General features: G+C 38.8%; 1 protein-coding gene and 2 pseudogenes across 13 annotated transcripts in view; 1 reads left to right on the top strand and 2 right to left on the bottom strand.

Annotated features, from left to right (window-relative positions):
• Positions 1–21,684, top strand: part of TASOR2 (transcription activation suppressor family member 2) — an 82,086-nt gene that overhangs the window by 3,604 nt on the left and 56,798 nt on the right. For 9 of the 11 annotated variants that reach the window (XR_004262630.1, XM_032258204.1, XM_032258211.1 and 6 more), the window contains exon 2: positions 20,922–21,055. The exons of the other annotated variants lie outside the window; for them this stretch is intronic. The gene's annotated coding sequence lies outside the window, so the exon portion shown is untranslated. The remainder of the gene's footprint in view (positions 1–20,921; positions 21,056–21,684) is intronic. 11 annotated transcript variants of the gene reach the window in all.
• Positions 12,583–13,252, bottom strand: LOC116536398 (annotated as a pseudogene). The gene has a single exon (XR_004262608.1). The product of XR_004262608.1 is annotated as an elongation factor 1-alpha 1 pseudogene (transcript).
• Positions 15,668–21,684, bottom strand: part of LOC116536397 — a 6,831-nt pseudogene continuing 814 nt past the window's right edge. Inside the window, exon 2 of the transcript XR_004262607.1 lies at positions 15,668–16,509. The product of XR_004262607.1 is annotated as a ribosomal RNA small subunit methyltransferase NEP1 pseudogene (transcript). The remainder of the gene's footprint in view (positions 16,510–21,684) is intronic.

Below are 21,684 nucleotides of genomic sequence, written 5' to 3'. Positions count from 1 at the left end.
CGTATTGGTTTGGTTGAAGTACAGAAGAAAATCCAGTCTCATTCAGCTGAGTAGTTGAAAAAGAGGAATATTTTAATAATCTTTTCAGATGATTATGTTCTTTTTGATACGCATCGAAACCTATCAGTTTTGTGTTTTTGTTTCTTTTTGGTTTTTTAGGACAGTGTCTTGCTCTGCTGCCCAGGCTAGAGTGTAGTGGTAGTGTCGTAGCTCACTACAGCCTCCAGCTCCTGGGCTCAAGCAGTCCTGCCTCAGCCTCCTGAGTGGCTAGAACTACAGGCACACACCACCAGGCCTCGCTAATTTTTAATTGTTTTTTGTAGAGACAAAGTCTTACTATGTTGCCCAATCTAGTCTTGAACTCCTGGCCTTTAACAATTCCCCTGCCTCGGCCTCCCAAAGCACTGGGACCATAGCATTCAGCCCCTAACAGTTTCTTGAATGTTAGCTGCAGTGTAGAATTTGAAACAATATGAATGAACTTCTCATGCTCTAACATTAAAATCCATTGGCCTATCTTGCACTTTCAAGGGCTCTTTTACCTACACATGGGTCATTTGGAAAATAATGGTTCACTGAATTATGCAGCTCTTTCACATGACACATTTCATCATATAATTTCAGAAAATTGTTTGCACATGGTGATCCTAGGCTCATGTGATCCTAGCATTTTGGGAGGTCGAACTGGGAGGACTGCTTGAGCCAGGTTTGAGACCAGCCTGGGCAACAAAGTGAGACCCCATCTTTAAAAAAAAAAAATTAGCTGAGTGTGGTAGTACACACCTGTGGCACCAGCTACTTGGGAGGCTGAGGCGGGAGAATCACTTGAGCACAAGAAGTCGAGATTGCAGTGAGCCGTGATCATGCCACTGCACTCCAGCCTGGGCAACATAGTGAGACCCTGTCCCTTTAAAAAAAAGAAAAAAGAAAAAATACAACCTTTGGTGGAATGGCCTTTTTTGAGACAGAGTCTTGTTTTGTCATCCAGGCTGGAGGGCAGTGGCATGATCAGGGCTCACTGCAATCTCTGCCTCCCAAGTTCAGGTGATTCTCCTGCCTCAGCCTTCCAAGTAGCTGGGATTACAGGTGCGTGCCACTACACCCGGCTAATTTTTTGCCTTTTTTAGTAGAGATGAGGCTTCACCGTTTTAGCCAGGGTGGCGCCATCTCCTGACCTCGTGATCTGCCCACCTTGGCCTTCCAAAGTGCTGGGATTACAGGCTTGAGCCACTGTGCCTGGCCTGGAATGGCTTTTATTGACGATCTATTGATGATAAACAGTTTTTGTTCACCTGAAAATGTCTTTATTTCGCAGCCATTCTTGAATGATGTTTTTGCTGAATACAAAAGTTGGCAGTTTTCTTTTCGCATGTTGAAGCTCTTATTCCTCCATCTTTTGTTATTCATTATTACTATTGAAAAGTCACCTATTGGTCTGTCAGTTCCTTTTGCTCTGACTGCTTTTGGGGTTCTTTTGTTGTTGTTTTGGTCCTTAGCTTTTTGCTGTTTTGCTCTTAACATATATTTATCTTGCTTGGGATTGTCTTCTTAAATCTGTAAATTGGAGGTGTTTATAAATGTGTTTGTCTATTCATAATTTATTAAATATTCCATTTATGTTTTACTTAATGTATAATTTTTTTTGTTATCTACATAGTAAATATCTTCTGGTCTTTTACTCTTTACACTTTGTTTCCCATAGCTTCCCCAACAGATTTTTGATAAGTTGAAAGTAAAACAGTGAGTCTCTGGTACTAGTCTTTGGAAGAGGGGGTAGAGTTTTTGACTACTCTTTTCATTTTCTTCATTGTTATTGGTTTATTTAAATGTTTTTTCTATTGAGACCAATGTTAGTAAATTATATTTTTATAGTTTTCAGATTTATTGATATAAATTATACATGGTGATTTATAATTTTAGAAATACCTTCCTTGTATTTGTGGTTATATCATCTTTGTTTTCAATATTTAGTTTTTTCCTTTTTGTATTTGTTAAAAGATTATCTATTTTATTATTACTCTTTAACCAGCTTTTGCTTTTATTGATTGACTGAGTTGGCTTTTTAAATTGGCTTTTTAAAATTACTGTTTTTAATCATAAGAAAAATATCTGACGTGTACTTCTGTTTTCTCCTAGTAAGATTTTAATTACATTTAATTAGAGAAGTAAATCCCTTGCTACTATTTTGTATAAAGATTTACTACCTTCCTTGGCATAGTGAAATAGACCCTGTTGAGAACCTTTCATGTACAGCTGCTCCCTCATTAGGAGAAAGAATATTCAAGACTCCAGTGCCTGGGGTTTGTCCATTTGAGGCACCTAGTTCACCCTGGGAATATCCCCTACTTATCTGTGTCAAGGACATTTTGCATGGGCTATATGTAGAGGTGGTGGCAATACAAAATTATCTTTGTTCTAGCATAAATCAGATATCACTTTCTCTTTTGTCATATGTAATAATCAAGAGTACCCAAAGGTGGGTCTTGAAATATAATTGTTTCCGAGAGAAATTTATTATCAGGGTTTTCTTTTAAGAGGGACAAAACTACTTAACAGTATCCTTACATTAAGTATAGTAATGAATATGATACAACCATTTTATACAGGCCAAAGAAAGTTTAGTGCCAAAGCACAAACTCATAAACCCAGTCAATGAGGAACCAGAACAATGGTCATTGCTGTATAGAGATATCTTAAAAAGTCATCCGATAAACTGTGAAATCATTCTAATGAAAGTTATATGATCTTGACGCCAGGTGCAGTGGCTCACGCCTGTAATCTCAGCACTTTGGGAGGCTGAAGCAGGCAAATCACAAAGTCAGGAGATAGAGACTATCCTGGCCAACATGGTGAAACCTGGTCTCTACTAAAATACAAAAAATTAGCCGGGCATGGTGGTGCATGCCTGTAGTCCCAGCTACTAGGGAGGCTGAGACAGGGGAATCACTTGAACCTGGGAGGCGGAGATTTCAGTGAGTGGAGATCGAGCCACTGCACTCCAGCCTGGGCGACAGAGTGAGACAATTATTTGTTGTTGTTGTTGTTTTTACATAGTGTAGCAGGAAGAAAATTGGGGTGTTAGTTTGTAAGCATCAGCCTGATAACCAAAAATACTTTTTATGGTAGACTGGATTTTGAGAATGTTAAAACAGTCTTCAGAAATTGAATATTAAATCCAAAAATAAGCAAGCCATAAATGAAAAAGTCATAGTAAATAGATGTAATTCACTTTACTCAAGAGGTGTAATCTCAAAAAAAAGTTTTTAAAAAAGGCAATTTCTCTCCTACTGGATATACTAAATACCCTAGTGAATTTTCTATTTTAAATAGTTCATTGTTTATCTACATAATTCGTTATGAATTTAAATAACTTGCTTTATGAGTTCAAATTATCCTATATACTATACAACACAATAATGGCAATAATAAGATCTACTAATTAGGCTTTCTTTTGGGAAATGCATGTGGGTATCTTAGATTGCTTAGTTAAAACATAATGAGTAAAGATGTCCTTAGGCCAAATACTTCATTTTCCCCCTGCTCCTCCATTTAATTTCATTTTTGGTGAATTTTGTTAGGTCTGCATGGCTTATTGGGAAAGGACCTCATCCCTACCCCAGGCTTTGGTATCAGCTCTCCTGAAGATATGTGAAGTATTAAAAAATTATCTTCAGGGCCGGCATGGTGGCTCACGCCTGTAATCCCAGCTACTCAGGAGGCTGAGGCAGGGGAATCACTTGAATCCAGGAGACAGAGGTTGCATTAGCCAAGATTGTGCCACTGTACTGTCTCCAAAAAATTAATAAATAAAGCCATATTCAGTATGAATTTTAGTTTTGTTAAATGTATAAATACATATTTTATTATCTACATAATAAACTAAAAAGTAAAGCCGCATCAGACTGTGACCAATGAGGCTGCATACATGACGATGAGACGAAGAGTTATAATAGCTTGAGATCACTGTAGTGAAAAGAACGTGGATTTTAGATTAGACCTGAGATTGATAGATTTTCTTACTCCAGGCTTGCGAGCAGGACACTTAGGGAAATTGGAGCTCGGAGTATTCTTTGTGAAATAACACTAAAACCGTCCTCCTAGCCGGGTTGCTGTGCGACGTCCAAGTACTCGGGGGCAGTTGGCTTGCTGTCCTGTGTTCGGTTGTGACTACTGAGCCCACCCACGTCTGCAGGGCTTCCCCGGGTACTGCGGGTTCTGTAGGGGTTCCCTGGTGTGTGGAGTGCCCACGCCTTACAAGCCCCATTGGGTCTACGGAGTGTGTGGGGATCTTCCAGCCCTGTTGGCTGTGTGGGCTCAATGGGGTTTGAGGGAATCCCCTCGTTCTGTGGGGTCCGTGGGCACTGAGTCAGGGCCATGTCCCCGGGCTCCGCTCGCGGAGCCGTCGTCATCCTTGTTGACTTTCAAAAGGCCCTGCAGTCCCCGCGCCCTACACGCTCCGCATGCCCTGCACCGAGTTCCCCCGCCTTGGCGCACTGGCCTTGGTTGGCGGGAGGGGGTCAGAGGGGGCCGGAGGGGCCGCCGGCTGAGCAGAGACACAGTCCCCTCCCCCATACATCATGAGGTGAGTCGGGGAGGGGCCCAGGTCTCCTCCATGCTGTAGTGGGGAGTTCTGAGCCCTACTCTTCTTGGGGCGGGCTCACCTACGGAGGTGGCTCATAATACAGCACTGAGTGCGATGGAGACCCGGGAAAATGGGCCGGTTCTGTCTAGTATCGTTTTACCTTCAGGTGAGGGTGTGGGGTGAGAAGCTTTGGCAGGGTCATTGAGGCCCACAGTAGAGACCAGGTGATGGCAGACATTTTTATATGGCACCCGAAGGCTTACTTCACTCCTGATTGTGAGTGGATTGTGTGTGGTAGTACAGTGAAGTCCTTGCAGAACTACCAGAGAGGTGTTAGTTCTGTGTGTGCCTGTGTAAACCTACCATAGTTAAGGTCATCTTTTTGAAATGTAGAACAGTGATTGCAAATGGACTTTGCACTTCAAGTAGTTGCAGATTGTTACCTTAGTTTTTTCTCCCTTTGTGTGTGATTATATTGGTTTAAACTTTTGTACGTGGCAAAAAAATTTTTAATGAATGTTTAAATTTCTATGAAAATCATACGTTTCTCACAGTATATTTTCTGGATTTTAATAGGGTCACTTTGTTTTCTGGGTATCTGTTTTGACTTATGGGAAATGCTATTTGTTTTCTCTACATTTGCTTCATTAAAAAAAAAAAAACTACAGGAGTTCAAGATCAACCTAGGCAGCCTCATTTTGGAGAGAAAACCTCCACAAAACTACAACTATAATTAGCTGCTACTTAGGACTATAGGAGATCTTTTTTCCAAGTGAAAATAGCTTTATTTCTCCCAGATTATGTTGATTTAAAATTTCAGATAATATGTAAAGCTGTATAAAATAAAGCAAAAAGTACTGGTACTTGTCCTACCCAAAGATAACTCCGTAGAATATTTGATTACCTATTGTGCTAGGAGCTCTGTTGGACACTAGAGAGTTTGGTGAACCAGACAAACAGTGTCTGCCTCTATAAACCTTACATTCTGATGGGGAAAACAGACCTCTCCGAACCCCACCAAAAGTAAATTTGTGATAATTCCATGTTCTAGTGCTTTAAGAAAACACCTATTTTGAATGGGGTGATCAGAGGTTATATCTGAGTGGATAAGTGAAATAGATGTCACTAAAAGAAGAAAAAGATGCTTAACCACGGGAGTAATGGGGAAAAACAAGAATTCTGGTCAGAAATAATAGCATGCACAAAGGCCTTAAAAGAGGAAAAAGCTGTAAAAAGAAAGATCCATTTAGGTAACACTCAGTAGTAAATCAGGAGAAAGTAGAGCAAGATGAGGTATAGGAAATCATCAGGGACCAACTTTTACTTGTCCACGACCAGGAGTGTGTGTTTTGTGTTCTGAGGGCAGTGAGAGGCCACTAGGGGCTTTAATTAGAGAAATGGAAGTGATCTGGAAAACTAATTGATGAATTCGTTAAGTAAATATTTGTTGAAATCTTACTGTGTACTGGCAGTACAACATTGAAAAGGACAAATCCCCTGTATTCATGAAACTACTAATCTCGTGGTTGGACGACAATCAGATGAACAAGAAAAAACACCAAGATATTGATAAATGTGCAGAAGATGACCATAGTTTAAATTGCGATGTATGTTCTTTAAGACATGGTGTATTACACATATACTAATTTTGGAACTTGCTTTTCTTTCCCCTGAATAATTTATGGTAGGACATTTTTCATTGTTACTAAATAGTTTTCTTTGGGAACATCTTAATTTGGTTTTGGACTAAGTATGGTAAATAACATGCATAAACGGAGAAATACTGTGCAGCAGCAAAAATTTGCAAGTTACAAGGCATCTGGTGGGAGTTATATAGTAACTTCCTTTTGATAGTCTGACATGTGGCTCTCCAATCACATCCCAGACCCCAGCTGTCCGTTTGTGGTTTTTTACTTTGACCTATTAATATAGTTAAATTTGTGGATTTACTATTTATTGAGCCATTTTTGCATCTTAAAATGAGCCCTAATTGATCTGTTACTATTTTAATGTCCTAATGGATTTACTTTGCCAATGCATATATTTAGGATTTTCATATCAATATTCATAAGAGATCGGTCTATAGTTTTTGTTTTGTTTTGTTAAGACGGAGTTTCCCTCTTGTTGCCCAGGCTGGAGTGCAATGGTGCGATCGAGACTCATTGCAACCTCTGCCTCCCAGGTTCAAGTGATTCTTCTGCCTCAGCCTCTCAAGTAGCTGGGATTGCAGGCATGCGCCACCGTGCCTGACTAATTTTGTATTTTTAGTAGAGACAGCGTTTCTCCATGTTGATCAGGCTGGTCTTGAACTCCCGACTTCAAGTGATCCTCTCACCTCGGCCTCCCAAAGTGCTGGGATTACAGACGTGAGCCACCGCGCCTGTCCTAGTTGTTGGTTTTTAATGTGTTTTCTTTGTCTAGTTTTGGTATTCGCATCTGATTTCTTTGTAAAAATAAAATTGGGAAGTTTTATTTCTTTTTCTGAATTTTGGAACAGATTAAATAGCCAAGTATTATTTATTTTTACTTCACTTAACAAATTCATGTTTACTAAACATTCACCATGGGACAGGAATTGGACTGGATGCTGAGTAATCAGGATAAACAAAACAGATGTGGTTCATGCCATGATATTGCTTGTTTTATTAAAGAAAAAGACATTTAATGGAGTAAGTACACATATGTAATTATAAATCATGCAAGAAAAGGACAGGATGCTTTGAGAGAATATCATTGAAGATCTTTAGATTGTACTTTTTATGCATTTTAGTAAATAAGTATTGAGTACATACATATACACTAACAGCTAATTGTTTAATATATATTGATTTGGTATGTAATTAGGGCTGTGGTGGGCACATTAGCAAAATGAGGTCTTCATGATTACACAAATTAAAATGTAATGGCAATACTAGCTACCATTGTATGTGGTAGCTGCATCATTTTTTAATTGTAGGAATTAAGACAGGTTAAGTAGACACTTTTAGTCTAATGTGTTCAATTGTATACACTTTTTGGAGTCTAAGATTATAGTAAAAGAATAGGAATATAAATCCACAAAGATCTGGAGGAGGCGAGAGGAAGAGACAGCTGAAATCAGTATTTGGGAAACTAGAAAGGAGATGGGCAACTAATAAATGATTTCATGAATTAGAAAATGCTGAAAACTGAAGAGAGATAACCCAACAAGGAGCAAACAGATTCTTTGCACAGAATCTGGAAAAGTGTTAGGAATTGAGGGTATCAAGTACAGTACTTCTGAAGTCAGGAATTACAGGATAGAATAGGAATAGAAGGATTGGTTGATGGTCTTTATCATTTTAATACCCTAGAACCCCTTCTCCACTCCCATACACCCAGACAACTACCCTTTCTACCTTGACGGAAGACTGAAGGTTTTTACCCAGGAGACATTAACTAGGCAGGCTCCAGATGGCTGAGGTGGGAGTGAAGCACCTAAATGAAAATGAAGATTAAGTGAAAGTCAGGTCAACATGCTGAACCTAGAGCAGTTGTCTTTTTTTGCTTGGTTTCCAAACTGTCAGGCTTACGTACCCACAACAAAATATTAAAGGATTCTTGGCTGGGGAAACTTACCAGCCATGGCAAAGTATTTAACAGATATGAACTATGGGAATTTATCTGGTTAAACATCTGGAGCCATCAGATCACCTGGAGAGTAAAGCTGCTGGTCAGGAAGCATTGTTCATATACCACAGCTTCTAGTCAGCTTTTATTTTATGTTTTGAGACAGGGCCTCACTCTGTCACCCAGATTGAAGTGCAGTAGCGCCATTAACTCACTATAGTGCACGTAACTCACTATAGTCTGGAACTCCTGGGCTCAAGCCATCCACCCACCTCAGCCTCCTGAGTAGCTGGGACTGCAGGCATAGCCTGTATATATAAAATAATATATATGTAAATATAGCACATCTGGCTAATATTTTTCATAGAGTTGGGGGTGTCTCACTATATTGCCAGGCTGGTCTTGAACTCCTGGGCTTAAGCAATCCTCCCGCCTTGGCCTCCCAAAGTACTGGGATTACAGACATGAGCCACTGTGCCTGGCCCTAGTCAGCTTTTAAATGCCTCACATTTGAACATAAACGTACAGCCAAGGGTCACCTGCCATAGGATGAAGGTCTAATGAAAAAGAGACCAAATAGGAAATAAACAAGTAGGAAATGAAAGGAGCTGAGTATAAATAGATTTACTTCAGGGAACAGAAGAAACTTCAACAAATAAAACTAGTATTCTTTAAAGAGAAGATAATTACATCTGTGAACGATGAAAGAGGTTCTGCTTTTAAAAGAAAGTATTCAGAAAAATTGCTGTGACAGAAGATATTTCTTAAAAATTTAATACAAGATTTAGATAATAAATCTGAAGAATTCTCCCCCCCACCCCGCCAAAAAAAAAAAAAAAAAAACAAAAACCAGAAGAGCAACAAGAATTAGAAAATAAGAGTGAAATGATAAGGAAATTAGAGGACCAACCAAGAAGAGTTCTTCATCTAACACAGTGGAAGTAAACTGTGTCCCAGAACCGAAGGATGTGAATTTCTAGGTTTAAAGGGCCTATCCAGTGCCCTGATCAATAAAACAGAAACAAACAAAAAATAAAACTCCAGCATTCTGAATGTATAGTTCCAAAAAGAACAGACTGATTCTTAATCTTACTTCTGAGAAGAAGAATGGGGGCAGGGAACGAGGGGCTAGCTCTCAAACTACATTTTAACAAATTCAGGGGAAAAGGAAACCTTCTTAACTTCAAATTATATGAAAGTGCTATTCGGAATCCCCAGTGGGAAGTTCCAGCAGTTCTGTGACGAAGACAAAGTTGTGGAGAGGAAGTATATTTCGGGTATCTCCAGCAACTTATTCATATCCAGAATCAGAGAGCCCTGTCCAAAGAGAGAAGTCTATTATACCTGGCTAAGACTGAAGAGCCATATGATACCATTAAGGAAGCAGAAAGAGTAGAACTAGAAAATACTGGGGTGGGGTTTGGAAGAAGCAGAGATCTTAGTGCCAATAAAGTACTCCTAGAAATGAGTGTATAACCTTGGAAAGCAAGGATTGTGTCTCTTAAGAGGCAAGCAGAGCTGGCAATAAAGGCCCTCCTGAACCAGATTACGTTTGGAGATTAGACAAGGAACAAGAACAAGGCACCATATTATAAAACAGCAATCCTGTGATTTAGGAACAGAGTGAACCCTAAAGAAACATGACAACTGCCCTGCCCCTCCCTACATCCTGAATCTTCGGATAACAATCCAGGATAATTCTTCTCATTCAGACACGTGTAACAAAAATAGTAAGTATAACATCTATACAATGACTCTCTAGTAGATTATATTTTTTATGTTGGTTTTTTGTTCTTTTATATTATTTTTATTAAATATATAATTCACTTGCCATAAAACTCACCATTTAAAAATGTACAGTTCATTGGTTTCTAATATATTCCCAAGGTTGTGCATCCATCACCACTATCAATTGTATTATTGACCCTAGTGCTTTACTACTTATTATATTCATGCCAAGATCCTATGCAGTTCTTTCCATTAAAGGGACAGAGATATTTCCTTGACTTTGTGTTTGGCTGTGTGACTTGCTAGAAAGTGACACCATGTCAGCTTCAAGCCTAGGCCCTAAAAAGCGTTGGGTATTTTTATTTGTTCTCTTTGTATCTGTGCCATTTCCATGAGAAAAACATGTCTCTGCCAGCTCATTGGCTGAAGGAAGATGAAAGATATGAGAATGAGGACCACCCCATCAGTTAAGCTGAATTCATTCAGCACTGTAGAGATGTGAGTGATAATAAATGATTGTGGTTGTAAGCCACTGAACTTTAGGACGGTCTGTTAATAAGCAGTAGTTAACTGAACAGTTATATGACAAAAAGCCAGGTATGGTGGCATGCACCTGTAGTCCCAGCTACTCGGGAGGCTGAGGCAGGGGAATTGCATGAACCCGGGAGGCGGAGGTTGCAGTGAACCAAGATTGCGCCACTGCACTGCAGCCTGGGCGCTCCATCTCAAAAAATTAAAACAATTTGAAAAAATAAATAAGCCATTTTAACTGGGGTAAGATGGTGTCTGATTTCTCTGATCATTTATGATGTTGAGGATTTTTTCGTATATCTTTTGGCCATTTTTATGTCTTTTGAAAAATGTTTATTCAGGTCTTTCACCTGTTTTTTATTTTTTTATTTTTATTTTTTTTTGAGACGGAGTTTCGCTCTTGTTACCCAGGCTGGAGTGCAATGGCGTGATCTCGGCTCACCGCAACCTCCGCGTCCTGGGTTCAGGCAATTCTCCTGCCTCAGCTTCCTGAGTAGCTGGGATTACAGGCACGCACCACCATGCCCAGCTGATTTTTTTTTTTTGTATTTTTAGTAGAGACGGGGTTTCACCATGTTGACCAGGATGGTCTCGATCTCTTGACCTCGTGATCCACCCGCCTCGGCCTCACAAAGTGCTGCGATTACAGGCGTGAGCCACCGCGCCCGGCCTCACCTGTTTTTTAATTGGACTATTTGTGGGTGTGTGTGGGGCTGTGTGTGTGTGTGTGTGTTTGCTTGCTTGCTTGCTTGCTGTTGTTTGAGCTCCTTATATATTCTGGTTGTTAATCTTTTGGTAGGTGAGTAGTTTGCAAATATTTTCTCCCATTCTGTGGATTGTCTCTTTACTTCATTGTTTCCTTTGCTGTGCAGAAGCTTTTTTTTTAGCTTGATGTAATCCCATTTGTCTATTTTTGCTTTGGTTGCCTGTGCTTTTAAGGTCTTAAACAAAAAAAACTTTGCCCAGACCAGTGTCCTGGAGCGTTTTCTTCTAGGAGTTTCATAGTGTTGGGTCTTAGATGCCTAGATGTAAGTCTTTAATCCGTTTTTGTTTTTTGTGTATGGTATGTTTCATTCTTCTGCATATAGTTACCCAGTTTTCCCAGCACCATTTATTAAAGAGACTGTTCTTTTCCCATTGTATGCTTTAGCTCCTTTGTTGAAGATGAATTGACTATACATGAATTTTACACCTGGCTTCTCTTGTTCTGTTCCATTGGTCTATGTGTCTGTTTTTATGTCAGTGCTGTAGTTCTGTAGTAAATTTTGAAGTCAGGGAGTGTGATGCCTCCAGCTTTGTTCTTTCTGCTCAGATTGCTTTGGCTATTCAGGGTCTTCTGTTGTTCCACATAAATTGTAGGATTTAATATTTATGTAAAGAATGTCATTGGAATTTTTATAGGGATTGATTGCATTTAATCTATAAATTGGCTTTGGGTAGTATTGTCATTTTAACAATATAAATTATTTCAGTCCATGAGCATAGAATATCTTTCCATTTTTTAATGTCCACTTCACTTTCTTTCATCATTGTTTTATAGTTTTTCTTGTATTGATCTTTCAGTTCTTTGGCTAAGTTGATTCCTACGTATGCTGTATTCTTCGTAGCTGTTGTAAATGTGATTGCATTCTTGATTTCTTTTTTAGATTGTTTGCTTCTGGCTTATATCAGCGCTACTGATTTTTGTATGTTGGTTTTGTATCCTGTAACTTTACTGAATTTGTTTATAGATTCTAACAATTTTTTGGTGGAGTCCAGGTTGTTCAAGGGGAATCACTTAAACCTGGGAGGCATAGGTTGTAGTGAGCTGAGGTTGTGCCACTGCACTCCAGCCTGGGCAACAGGGCTAGACTCTGTCTCAAAAAAAAGAAAAAAAAAAGAAAGGATTTAAATCTATCCTCTATTTTGGGCCAGGGAAAACTGGCCCAAAATTTGAACTGGCAAAAGATGATATAAAGAAAATGAGGTTGGTGCAGAATAACAGAAACATTCAATACCCAGAAAATAGTAGAGGAGCTACCTGTCAGCTACTCAAAGAAAGAACATGTGAGCCAAATACTGTTTTTGTCCTGCCATGGTGTCCTTTGGGTATAAAGACTACTTAGTGGCTGGTAGTTTTAAACATTCAGGGTTTTATATCTTTTTTTCCCCCCCTCATTAAGCTTTTTTAATGGGTCTGAAAATTCTGTGACAAATTTTTGGTCAAGTTGTTTCCATTAAAGAGTGCTGATTTTAAAAACTAATAACTTAAAACTGCCACAGCAAAAATGAAAACCAAGGTGGTCCACAAAATATTCTTTCCTTCTGAAGGTTTTACGACGCATTGTTACCATTGACCAGTCTTTTACTACTAAACTTAAATGGCCAATTGAAGTAAACAGTTCTGAAACCGTTCTTCCACCACTGATTAAGACTGGGGTGCCAGGTATTAGGGATAATATTCATTTAGGCTTTCAGGCTTTGTGGGCAGACTTGGTGACCTTGCCAGCTCCAGCAGTCTTCTTGTCCACTGCTTTGATGACACCCACAGCAACCGTCTGTCTCATATCACGAACAGCAAAGCGACCCAGAGGTGGATAGTCTGAGAAGGTCTCAACGCACGTGGTGTTCTTGACAGGAACCCTATCAACGATGGCAGCACCACCAGATTTCAAGAATTGAGGGCCATCTTCCAGCTTTTTACCAGAACGGCAATCAATCTTTTCTATAAGCTCAGCAAACTTGCATGCAATGTGAGCCGTGTGACAATCCAGTACGGGGGCCTGGATGGTTCAGGATAATCACCTGAGCAGTGAAGCCAGCTGCTTCCATTGATGGGTTGTTTTATATGAGCCTTTCTTGAGTAAACAGCTAGAAGACAGATACCAGCTGATCAGTAAATGAAAAAGGAAACTTCAGCAAAAGAATTAACTGCTAAATTCTCAATAATTAACTAGAAGATACTGTTAGGGATCATTGTCTTTCTAATTTTAAAGGGAGTACTTTAATGTCCCACCATTATATATGTAGGCTGCTTTCTAGATATCTGTTTATCAATCTATTTACTATGAATTATCTTTTTAATCTCAAGTGGCTGTTGAGTTTTATGAACTATTTTTTCTATAGTAAGGCATAGGTTTTTCTTTAATCTCTCAGCAGGATTACCTTTTTTTTGGGGGACAGAATTTCGCTCTTATTCCCCAGGCTGGAGTGCAATGGCTTGATCTTGGCTCACTGCAGCCTCTACCTCCCAGGTTTAAGCAAGTCTCCTGCCTCAGTCTCCCAAGTAGCTGGGCTTACAGGCATGCACCACCACACCCAGCTAATTTTTGTATTTTTAGTAGAGACAGGGTTTCTCCATGTTGGTCAGGCTGGTCTCGAACTCCTGACCTCAGGTGATTCGCCTGCCTTGGCCTCCCAAAGTGCTGGAATTACAGGCATGAGCCACCGTGCCCAACTTCAGTATAATTAATTTTATGAATAAATTGTCTAATGTTATACCTTCCTTCCTTGAATTGAGCTTTACCTCAATCATGTTTTATGTTTTATATATATTGCTAGTTTAGGTTTTTCTGATGTTATTATTTAAGATTTTTTACATGTATTGTCATTGATGATATTACCTTAAATTTTTTTTTTTTTTTTGAGACAGTGTCTCCTGTATCACCAGGCTGGAGTGCAGTGGCGTGATCTCGGCTCACTGCAACCTCTGCTTCCAGGGTTCAAGCAATTCTCCTGCTTCAGCCTCCTGAATAGCTGGGACTACAGGCACATGCCACCCCACCCAGCTAATTTTTGTATTTTTAGTAGAGATGGGCTTTCACCATGTTGGCCAGGATGGCCTTGATCTCTTGACCTCGTGAACCACTGTGCCAGGCCTTAAAATTTTCTTTTATAGTTGTTCCTTTTTGGGTTTTCATTCAAGATTGTGCTATGTAATTTAAGCAAGTTTTCATTCTGGGCCAGGCATGGTGGCTCAAGCCTGTAATCCCAGCACTTTGGGAGGCTGAGGCAGGTGGGTCACCTGTAGTCGGAAGTTTCAGACCTGCCTGGCCAACGTGGTGAAATCCTATCTCTACTAAAAATACAAAACCTAGATGGGCATAGTGAGATTACAAAACCAGTAATCTCAGCTACTTGGGAGGGTGAGGTAGGAGAGTCACTTGAACCTGGGAGGTGGAAGTTGCATCACTGCACTCCAGCCTGGTGACAGAATGAGACTCCATCTCAAAAAAAAAGAAAATTTTTTATTCTTGAGAAAAATGTTTATGTGGGAAAATTTCTGGGCTTGAAACTTATATACATGTAACAATTAACTCTATCAATTAATAGTTGTAGGTATATTCTGTTTTCTTAAGTAGGTTTTGATAATTATTTCTAGAAAATTCCCTTTTATGATTTCAGTTTTTTTCTATATTGTTTAGATTACTCTTATGATTTATAGTACCTGTTAAATCACACCCCTTTTTATTTGTATTGTTTGTTTTCGGTGCCGTGTTTTGTCCTAGATTAATTTGACTAAATATATGTTAATATTTTTGTCAAAAAGCTAATCTTTCTTCGGCCATTTTTTCTTCTATTCAGTATCTGATCATCTCTTTTTATTATTTGCTTTGGGTTTACTGTATTGTTCCATTTTCTAAGTTCTTGAATTGACTCTTTAGCTTGTTGATTTTTTAAAATGTTTTTCTTCCGTAATGTATACATTTGAAACTAACAGTTTTCTTGTAGATATTTAAGATAATATCTTAAGCTTAGATAAATCATGTTACTCTTTAACTTGTGAATCATTTATGAGTAGGATTTTTAAAATTTCCAAACATGGAGCTTTTGAGATTAACTTTTATGGTTACATTGTCATTTTACTTGATTTTGGTCAGAGATCAATTGTTTGTTAGTACTCTTGGCAGTTCCCTTATGGCCAAATTCATAACCAGTAGGTTTTGTTTGGGGGCTATCAGCTCAACTTTATTGAGGTCTGATTTTCATACAACAAAATGAACACAATTTAAGTATATAGTATTTTATATACTATGTACTTAATTTTGGTAAATGTATATACCATATGACGACTACACCAATAAAAATATAGTGTGTGTCCATCACCCCAGAAAGTTCCCTTGTGCTTACCCTACTTGGCAGTCAATTTTCCTATTCTTGCCCCCTGCTGTAGGCAATCAACAAACGGCTTTTTATCACTATAAATTAATTTTTCTGCTTCTTGAACTACATATGTATAGAATTCTACAGTATGTACTCTTTTTTTGCAAGAGCCGTATTCATAGGATAAACAAATAGCAAATGTACAGCCTTAGCTCCCCAAACTTCACAGCCTCAGTGCAGAAAGATCATCTTCCAGCAGTCAGCTCAGACCAGGGTCATCAACAGTTTCTGGTTTCAGAACAGGTTCTACTACTGTCACATGACCCCCCATGCTTCCTCAAAGGCTGTGGTAAGTTTTACACAGATGAGGGCAGCAGAAAGAGGATAGTTGCTGATGGACACCATCTTTGTATACTCCACACTGACCTTACCATAGGCAAAGGCCCCCACCGCAGAAACAGTAGGATCACTGCTGGGCATTAGCTCACGCCGGGCACTAGCTCACAGATCACTGATAACCGAGATGGAAAAAGAAGTGCCAACTTTCATATATCCAACTGGAAAGTGATCTGATACTGGATTCTTAGTTACCCATGAGGCCACAAAAGTGGCCAAAGGTTCTGGGAATTCGGGTCTGGTGGTTCACTTCAATCAGAACATTCTTCTGTGTGTGGATATAAACTTGCAGCAAGCCAGCTCGGTTCAGGGGACTATCCATCAGCATCAGCAAACTCTGGTGGGCTATGTCTGGCCGCACTTCCCCAGGGTCCCGTCCATTCTTCAACAATGTAGACTTGTGCTTGTCACAGTTGAGTAGCTCATATGTCTTCCCTACCTTGACTGTCTCCAGAGTGGCCCTTTCCAGCACCACAATAAACCTACGGCCTCCAATCTTGTTTCCTGCCCCGACTCAGGGCCTCTTGGGGGCCACAGCATTCCAGTCCTGTGCCTGCTTCCCACTGCTTTGCTCATGAGCTACAGTATGTACTCTTTTGTGTCTGATGACTTTTGCCCAGTTTAATGTTTTAAGATGCATGCATGTATATTTTTCTTTATCTTTTTTTTTTTTAATCAACTCACTGCCTTTGCTTTATTGCTGAGCACTTCAGATAGACACAGTGTCCACGTTACCACTAGGCCCTCTGGATTGTGGTTTACTTAGGTTCAAAATTTGCAGCAGGCTCACGACGAAACCTGCAAGGAGCTGTGGGTCTGAGATTCAGAAAGTAACGTTTAAATGCTCAGGGACAAAGGGGAGCATAGGCCAGGGCTGGATGCCCAGGGACCTGGCCGGCCTGCAGCGTTCGAGCCGCTGTCAAAGATATGCCCCTAGCCCAGTTCTTCCCTGGATAGTAGCACATGGTGTAATCATACACACAATCACACCACCTTGCACTCGACCCCAAAAGATTGTTTTTCATTGTTTTATTGCTGAGCATTATTATGTATGAATATACAAGTTTGTTCATTCACCTATTGATGAATATTGGAGCTGTTTCCAATTTTAGGCTACTGTGAAAAAGCTGCTCTGATCATTCATGTGCAAGTGTTTTTTGTGGATGTGTTTCATTCTCTTAGGTAAATATCTAGGTATAGAATTGTTGGTTCATATGGTAAGTATGTGTTCATAAGAAACTGACATTATTTTTTTAGTTGACTATATAATTTTTCATTTAGCTTTATATTTCTATTAGGAGTGTTCCAGTTGCTCCTTATCCTTGCCAATGTTTAGTATTTTCAGTTTTTTTAGCCATTCTACTGGAGCAGCAGTATTTTATTGTGGTTTTAATTAGCACTTCCCTGATAACTAATAATGTTGACCCATTTCCCATGTTTCCTTTTATTATATGCTTTCTTTTGTAAAATGTGAGTTTTTTATATATTCTAGGTACAAGTCCTTTGCAAATATTTCCCATTTCTTAATAATGATACCTTTGGAAGATCAGATGGTTTTAATTTTCAGGAAGTCTGATGTATACATTTTTCTAAGTCATTAATTTGGTGCCCTATGAAAACATTATGTACCCCATAGTCAAGAAAATTTTTTCCTATGATTTTTTTAATTTTATAATTTTAGCCAGTTTTAGTTTTTACGTTTGGGTCTATGATTCATTTTTGAGTTAAATTTTATGGTTCAAGGTATAGAGGTTGGAGGGTCATGTTCCCCCCCCCCCATTTTAGTTGTTCTGTAGCACCATTTATTGTAAAGATATTCTTTCTCCATGCAGTTATATTAGCAGTGTTGCTGAAAATCTGTTGGCTGGACTCTGTTCTGTTCCATTGATCTATATGCATTTTTAAAATATCAGTACCACATTGTCTTGAGTACTTCAGCTTTGTAGTAATTCTTAAAGTCAGGTAGTGAGTCCTTCAACTTTGTTCTACTTTTTCAAAATTGTTTTGGCTAGTCTTAGTGTTTTTTATGTAAATTTTAGAATCAGATCATCAGTTCCTGCATACTGAGATTGTGCTGAATCTATAGATCTATTTTGTATCTTAATATCCCCTAGCGAAGTTAGAAAACCAGGCAGTAATATCAAAGGGCACAAGCCCAGATTCAAGCTGGAAGACAGAGTTCTCCAGAAAGGATGCTTCCAAAAAAAAGAAACTGCTCAAAAAAAATCGTTGATCTGTCTTTATCCAGAGAATATTGTTAGATGTCTAGAATTTCAAGCTGAAATGATGATTGGTAACTGAAATTTAAGCAGAGCTATTTTAAATTCAGAAAACAAAACATGGTGTAAGAAAGGAACTTTACTACCCAATATGGCTCAGCAATGATTAATACATACAGTTAAGTAGTGAAACCTAGGCCTAGCACAGTGGCTCATGCCTGTAATTCCAGCACTTTGGGAGGCGGAGGCAAAGGCAGGCACATCACTTGAGGCCAGGAGTTTGAGATCAACCTGGCCAACATGGTGAAACCCCATCTCTACTAAAAATACAAAACTTAGCCGTGTAATCCCAACTACTGAGGAGACTGAGGCAGAAGAATCCCTTGAACCGGGGAGGTGGAGGTTGCAGTGAACCAAGATCGAGTCACTGCACTCCAGCCTGGGACACAGAGTGAGATTCCATCTCGGGGAGAAAAAAAAAGTAAGCACCCAACGAATGTTAGCCATTGTTATCATTAATAACAATAGCTTCCTTATTAATAAGTACTTCCTAGGATAATGTTTCCATGGCAACAAAGAAAAAAGGAATTTGCTAACTTATCTGATGCCACTGCACCATGCCTCATGTGCAGCAAGCCGTCAGTAAAGCTCCTTGTAGAGTCACACTGAAAGGAGCTTTAGAGAGGTAATTATAACTAAATGAGGCCTTCGAGAGTATAAATTTAACAAAATCCATCAGTTAGTATGTTTTCAGCTTCCAATAAAAGTTTAAACAATAAGGAACATTTATTATTTCATGTATTAAAAAGTCCAAAGATAGGGCAGCCCCCAGGTTAGTTTATTTCAACAGGTCAAGGATCTAGGTTCTTTCTGTTCTGTTCCGTCCCATGTTGGCTGACCAATCCCATGTTGGTTGCAAGGAGATCCAGGCAACACACCTTCAGACAAGATCGTAGGCTAGAAGATGGAGTCCTTTTCTAAGAAAGCTTTCCCAGAACACTCTCTCTGTAGACTTCCATTTATTTGTATCTCATTGGTCGTAACTGAGTCACATGTTTATTCCTAAAACAATCACTATTCAAAGGGAGTAGTATAATTGCCGTAATGATCTTAGAGTAATTAAGATTCTCTCCCACACACACACTCACTCTCCCTCACTCATTTTCTCTTTCTCACACATACCCAAACTTCTGAACCATCGGATCTCCTGATACCTGAACAAAATTGTGGTTTTGCAGAACAGAAGTAAAAGGGATGTGATGGGCAGTCAGTCCATTCTATCTTCAACCACTGTCTCAAAACATGTTAGTGGTAGAACCTGCACCAGAATCCTGGTCTCCCGATTTCTAATTTTTTCCTACATAGACACCCTCCTTCATGAATTATTATCAGCATAGCTACTTTTCCTAAATAGACTTGACTGTATCCACACAATTCTACTTCCAGTTCTTTTTGGAGGAAAAAATGTGCTGTAAAACTATAAATGCTATTTTTTGTGAAGCATATTGAAATCCTCAAATAATAATGCCACAGACTCATGATAAAAACTGAAAACTTTACCATGTTTTTGATCTTTTTATTTGTTCTTATTCTTCTCCCCTCTTCTTTCCGTAATCAGTCAAACTATTTGCAGTTCCTTTAACCTATTATGTTTATTACCTCCGTTCATTTGCTCACGCTATTTCTACTATCTAGAAAACGTACACACACTAGTTTCCTTTTTTGGCTTCCTCATTTGAGTATCTTCTCAGAGATTTCAAGTATCTATGCTTTCATGAAATCTTTCTTGTTATATCTCCATCTCCATAAAATTGGTTATATCACTATATATCGACTATATCATGTTCCAGATACTCCTACACATTTATAGTTCTGATTTCTTTACAGATTTTTCTTCTTTGTCTAGTCTGAGCTTGCTCTGTCCCTCCTTTCTTTCACTTTCCCTCCCTCCCTCCCTCCCTTCCTCTCTTCATTTCTCCCTTTCCTTCTTTTCCTCTCTTTTCTCTTTCTGACATGGTCTGGCTCTGTCATCCAGGCTGAAGTGCAGGGGTGCAGTCTCAGCTCACTGCAACCTCTTCCCCCTGAGACTCAAGCCATCTTCCCACCTCAGCCTTCCGAGTAGCTGGGGCTGCAGGTGCACTCCACCATGCCCGGCTAATTTTTGTATTTTTTATAGAGATTGGTTCTCACTTTGTTGCCCAAGCTGGTCTCAAACTCCTGAGCTCAGTCTGCCTGCCTTGGCTTCCCAGATTGCTGGGATTACAGGCATGAGCCACTACGCCCACCTAATCTGAACTCTTAATGTAAAGACTGTTTCTCTGTAATAGTGTTTCTCATTTGTCTTGATAAATCCAAGATATAGCATGGTATTAGATGCATAATAGTCACTACGGATACTTTTGTTTAGTGAATTTATATACTATTAATTTGAGGGAGGAGATTTTTTTAAATTGTGTTCTGCTTGATTTTGTTATTTTCAACCAGTGCAATAAAGATGTGGTTCTGTGAAAGATACTTTTTTCAGTAAGGTAAAAGTGATTAAGAATAATGTATTTCTGTATACAAGATTTTCTTTAGAAGTTAAAGACTTTTGGAGGAAAAACATTTCAGATTATGTGTTACTGCTTATAGAGCAAATTTAGTCCTTAGCTGAGAATACTTGTCAAAGGAGGCAAATAAACATTACATAATTATTCCTAATGCAAATTAGATACTTGGTAAACATTTGTTTCTGTAGTAAATATGCTATAAATAGAATTATTCCACTTTATGATTTTTTTCTTTCTTCATTTTAGCATTTATGACATTAACAGAGAACAGGACTATGTCAAGAATTCTGAGGGTATACTTGGTGAAAATGAATTAAGACCACCCTCCCAGCTACCTTCTCTCTTAGAGAAGATTGAGACAGGGTCCCTGTCAGAAAACAGTGGGTATTAAACTAAGTGCTATAAGTCATAACTAATAAATCAAGAATAGAATGATTAAAATGTTTTTAGTTTTAATTTAGATTATATAAAACAAAATTATGATTTCCAGTACCTGTAATTTTTTAAAATAATCATTAGGCCAAAAGTAATAGGTAATTAACTTTTCAAATTGCAACATAAAATATGTTCCTCTATTTGTATCTTTTAAATGGATGCATTTTTATTTGCTTTTTGAGTTGAAATATTTTAAATGGTAAAAGTAATACATGCTTGTAAGATAAACCTATATGTATAAGGTAAAAAATGTAAGTTCCCGTTTTATCCACTTTCGAATTTCAGTAGCCATTGGTTTAGCCATTATTAACAGTTTGGCTTTTCACCTTTCTAGATCGTTTTCTGTACACTTCCAAACAAATTATGTATTTTTCAACCAAGTGACATCATGTAATAGATATCTTTATATGCCAGTATGTACAGATTTACCTTGTTGTTATTTAATAGTTGCAAGTTATTCCCTACTGATGGCAATTAATGTTATTGCCAGTATTTTCACTATTAAAGATACTGATGCACATGGAACACCTGTCTCTCTCTCTCTCTCTCTCTCTCTGTCTCTCTCTCTCTCTCT

The sequence above is a fragment of the Sapajus apella genome, unplaced genomic scaffold, assembly GCF_009761245.1.
Source record: "Sapajus apella isolate SASKATOON/1434 unplaced genomic scaffold, GSC_monkey_1.0 scaffold100, whole genome shotgun sequence".
NCBI lineage: Eukaryota > Metazoa > Chordata > Mammalia > Primates > Cebidae > Sapajus > Sapajus apella.
This window is presented reverse-complemented; position numbering and strand designations above follow the sequence as displayed.